Below are 5,402 nucleotides of genomic sequence, written 5' to 3'. Positions count from 1 at the left end.
AAACGTAGTGGGGAAACAACTATAATTTTTTGCATACACTAGGAACATTTAGGAAAGGATCTCAGGGAAATACCTTCGCAACAAGCAATTTTTTAACTATTGAAAACGTCTTAAACACTACACTGTACAGGTTTATATAGTTAATTTGCCATCCTATCCATTTAGTCAGGTTGGAAGATTACAATTTCTTACTCGCCTTTTTGAGATTTGATTAAGATGTCATACACACCTCGACCCTTCCTCCCCTGCAGAAGTTTCAGGCGATGAATTAAATAAACTATAATGTGCAAATCTAACCGTAGAAAGAAAGTGTTGGCAGAAGACTGAAAGGTAATAAAGAAAGAAAAAAATAGTGAGAAGATTATGTGGGCCCCCGGAAACATAAACTCAAGAGCACATCGTAGAAACTATATCATAAGTATTTTTATAGGGGTATACCATAGGTATTTGAGATACTAGAGAATAGTAAGCACATCATATTTTTTTCTACTTTGACCAAACATATATTTTCTGGACAAATAAAACGGAAAAGAAAAAGTAGGATTTTCATTAAAGTTGCTTCAGCTTCCGTGCAAGTTGACCTCCTTGGTTTGAATTTGGGGTCAATATAATCATGATAACGAAAGGAGCACTATCAATTGATGCTAGTGCTGACAAGCTAGTAGTAATTAAACACATTCAGCTGCGCATCAAGGGCGAACGCTCGCTGTGTCCACGTCATCCAATCTTTACTGTAGGTAAAACCTAGCGATGTTGGAGATAAAAAGGCAATTCTTCCTGACGAAGGCTCCTTCCTCCTTTTCCTCCCGCCGCCACTGCTCCATCTCCTCCCCGTCTTCTCCTCGTCTCGTCTACTCCGTGGCTCCGTCGCCTTCGCCTCCCCTCCCACCTCAGCGCCGCTGCCTCCGTCTGCTCCGCCTCGCTCTCCTCCGTCCCTCAGCGCGCCACGCCGTCTCCACAGGGTTCAACCTCCATCGGAGCCGATCTCTCTGCTGAGCACGGCCCGCGCCGCCGTTGCTGCCGTGGGCTCCTCGGTGCCGCTGCAGCCGGGGAGGCGGCCTGCGGGAGGGCCCTAAATGTGGCCGATGACTCAATCCGCGGTCGCATGTGGCGGCGGCCAGCCCAGCTCCGCCTCTTCCAGCCCATCTTCCTGGTATGCATCTGGATGCTTGCCTAAAGAAGTTGTCTCGCATTATTGATTCCTTTGGAGGTAATTTGCTTTCATAGTTCTTGTGTGCTGACAAGTCTAATTATTATCCATACATCAGGGCATCATTGGTAGTGAAGGACTCTTGCAGCTGCGAAATATTAGCAGAGGAAAATCTATATGGTTTGAAGGGTTCAGATTCATAATCTGATAGTATTAGGACCCTTGATCCTTCAACCATTATGAGATTTCAAGGCAGATAGTGCATCTTGTACTGTTTACCTTGATTTAGTGAATGCCTTCTGTAGCTTAAGGTTTAATTAGCTGACTACTAATGCTTTGGTAATCTCCTTTCTGAATTCCATACTTGGTAAACAATGTTCCTCACCCGGTCACCCCAAACTGGTGGAATATAAGAAGAATCAGAACTGGGTCACAATGTCTGGCGATTATCTTGTTTTCTCTTGAGGCGGAACTCAATTCAAATACGGTGTTGCAAGATACATAATGTTTGTACAACAGGTAGATATTACTATGCCACCTTTATCTACATTTGAACATATTAACTTTGCAAGAAAATTCCAAGTACTTTTATTGCCAAGTAAGTTCTGTGTACTTGTGAATGGAGATGCTTCTTGTGTGCATGTTTGCCAATGTTCAGTATTTCCTTCGGTAACATTGAGACTTTAGGAGTGAATATACACGTTGTGCAATCACATCCAACAGTAATAACACCAGTAGCAAAATAAAACTATTTTATTTGTTTCAGTTGAGATCCTAAACTATATTAATATGTTATATAGCCAGCTTCATGTTAACATCTTCCTGCTTTTTCTTGCGGTGAAGTCAAGAGCTTTTTATTTATCATCAAGTTCTGGATACAATCAGCCTTTTGTTAGTTTCACGTTGTTAGTATGGCCCTGTTTTAACAAGCAGAATTCAGAAAAATGTACTAATTAATGCACACAAGAAGAGGGGATAAAAGAGGATGCTGGTGATGTGGATTATAACATTTTTCCCCTGCTCATATGGAAACAATGTTGAGGATACCACCCTCCCTGCCCAAATTTTATGTGCAGTTTTGCCACTTATTCTCTAAAAAAATTGCCACTTAAATCTAATTTAATTTAAGAAAATCAATCTATGCTTTTTCCTAGGTGCTACGTGACTTCACTAGTCACATTATTGACTGAGATTTCGAGTACGAGAACTTCACAAAAAATGGTTGGCTTGCTATCGCCTTGACGATCTTGAATTTCAGTTTGTTCTTTGGATTTACGGTTTCAAATTTTATCCCACTTGATTTCCAGTTTGAACTTTGGTCGAAGAACTTGGTTATTCTTGTTCTGATTGTTGACACATGTACTTAATTGACTACAAGCATATCATTCATATGACCGATACAATACATTTCTTGCTTCATTCTGTTGGAAGAGGGATAGGTGTGCCTTAATGCAGACTGTATATGCATCCTTGGTGGAACAATGTATGCATGTAGTGATGCAACTACGTGCACAAATCTGGGAGAACATGCATTATTTCTCCCCTTTCTAGCAATTTACCACCACATAGAGGTTGTTCCAGACATGTGTTTTTCCTAGATGCATGTGATGTTCCTTTCTTTTTCTCCCTGACTTGTTTATGGGCTTCTAGAGAAAAAATTTCAAGGAATTTTTTCAAAGGATCTATTCTAAAGAAATATTTTTTGTACTTGTGGATAGGCACAAAAAATCCTGTGCCACAAAGGTTAGCTTCATAGTGTCCATGGCATGTGGATGGCTAGCTATACTGCGTGTAAAAAACAGGAATTCAATCAATTTTTTCTCTTCTCTAGAAAGTTAAGAACAATATCCAGTGTGATTCTCTTCTTATGTACCAGCTTCGCCGTGGAGCTCCAAGGCTGCTACTATAACTTCTTGCACCATTATTTGGCAACCTACTGTTGCGGTCTCTAGAGGTGACACGATTAGTATGGGTCAGTTGCATTGGTGACGCTGAGCACAAAGCTGTGAATCCACTCCCTTTTGCTCTAGACTGTGTATGTCTCTCCAACCGTAAGCCCTCCTTATTATTTTAGTACTCCCTCTCTCTCAGTTTACAGGGCGTGCGTGTACCCCTAGGTCGTCAATTTGAGCAACCTAATACAACTTATATACTACAAAAAATATACCAATATAAACTTCAGATGTTCTATTTTCAAAAGGTATAATTTTTGTGTTATATAGTTTATATTAGGGTGATAAAATTGGCAACCTAGGTATACGCGTAGGACTTGTAAACTGAGACGGAGGGAGTAGTTGGATATAATGTCAAATCATTTACTATCATTGTGTGTAACTACAATCTGATGCAGAGAGTTCTGGTTAGTTCTCATAATTCATCCAGTATATGTTTGTTTTCAAAGCAAAGAAATTGGAAAGTCATACAAGAGAAGCATAAATGACATGTCTTGAAAATTGTATGAGGTTCAATCTTGATATAGTTTTGGACTGAATATTTCTCACTTCGAGGAATGTGTTTTTGCTGAATGTTTTTTTCCAGTGCCCCAACGATTTTATTCCCTGGTACCCTATGGACTTAGATCAGGTTTTTATTCCAAAAATATATTTAATTTACTATGAGGTTATTTGACAGAGAGAAATGTTCTCTGTATAGTGGATACAAGCACTCATGTTAGATCCTTTATGTATCGCCACTGACATATATGTTTTCTCCCAAGAAGAATATATTTGTGGACTAATTCATGTTATCAGGTTGATGTATCAGTTTTATGTATCACCGGTGACACAATGTTACTGATAATACTTGTCTTGAGAGTTATATCAGATTTCAGCCATCCTTTGAAATTGACATGGCATTTTTTACACCCAGGGTTAATTCATGGTATCTTTCTATTTGCTTCCAATCCTAAATATTTCTCATCCATACACGAATATGTATCTATAGGTTTGGTTGTGGCGTCAACTGGCTATCTCGACAACATTGATGCTGAAGTTAGCGACCCTCCAAAGAATGGGATGTTAGATGTCATAGAGCTTGTCTGTCATGTTATCAAGCATTCATAGAATCCAAATGTCATAGTTTCTAGAAATGGGCATGAGCTATTGGAATGCCCCATGTGTTTAGATCCCATGTATCCTCCAATTCATCAGGTATGTCTTCTTGCCGAGCTAATCACATTTAACTATAGCATTTCGGTTGTATCTTACTAGCCTTTCTAGGTTTTTGGCTTTCTATGTGTATGCCGATATATAAGAATACCCAGTTGCAAAAGAACATGACATTGTCGACCAAGGTAGGCAAAGCTAAAATAGGGTTTTGGTTTGTGACCTTTCTCTATGAATCCCTTTCACGCTAATAGGTGACATCCCTTCCTTTCAGTTAACCACCCGATGCATCAGGCCTACCTCCGACTAGCACCTTGCAAACATTTTGAACTTACAGATTGCACGCTCTCCTTTTTCATTTTCAACGTTGTCTAGACTGATCCTTGTCAATTGATTCTACAAGGAGGGCTGATATCTCATTATTTAGAATTTACACTACAAATCCTTAAGCTCAGAAAGAAAGTTATGAATGTGTCTAGAGGCTCTTTTACTATTGTCACATTTGTGCATACCGTTCTCCAATGGCCATGCCATTTGTTCTGAATGCAAGCCAAGGGTTCATAATTGTCGTCCAACTAGCAGGAGTGAATTGGGTAACATAATATGCCTTGCTTTGGAGAAGGTTGGTGCCTCTCTAGAGGTTTTGTTCAAGTTCCAGAACTTTGTATGCTTGGGAATATATGCTTATTATTGCAAGCTGAAACATGAATCAGAGTGCCAATACATACCATATACTGGCCCAAATGCAGGTTCTGAATGCACTGTCGCTGGTGACATCCCATATCAAATTTCAGAGTGTTCTTTGAACTAATTCTGTTTGATCTTTCTATAGGTTTTAGATTTTTGTGGATTTATGTGATTGAATCTTGATATGTCAGGAATGCGTCGAGAAAATGCAACATGACTTGATGTTTGAAGTTACAACCTTAGAGGGGCATCGACACAAATTTGCAAAGACGAATTTTATACCATGCTTGTGTAGCTCGGTCTGGTAATTTCTTTCTCGAACATATAAACAGATTTAGTCCTGTATCTTGCTTTGACACTAAGTAATTCTTTATAAAAAATATTAAAACTTGAAATTTGTGTGTTTATTAGTGTACTATTGGCCTGCGTATCTAAATAAAATGGCAGTGCATATGACCATA

At 39.3% G+C, this 5,402-nt stretch overlaps 1 pseudogene; it reads left to right on the top strand.

The window, feature by feature from the left end:
* Positions 1 to 1,389: 1,389 nt before the first annotated feature.
* On the top strand, positions 1,390 to 5,065 carry LOC119279053 (annotated as a pseudogene).
* The last annotated feature ends 337 nt before the right edge of the window (positions 5,066 to 5,402 follow it).

Source organism: Triticum dicoccoides, chromosome 3B (assembly GCF_002162155.2).
Source record: "Triticum dicoccoides isolate Atlit2015 ecotype Zavitan chromosome 3B, WEW_v2.0, whole genome shotgun sequence".
NCBI lineage: Eukaryota > Viridiplantae > Streptophyta > Magnoliopsida > Poales > Poaceae > Triticum > Triticum dicoccoides.
The sequence above is the reverse complement of the archived record's forward strand: the minus strand, read 5'-3'. Positions and strand labels throughout refer to the sequence as shown.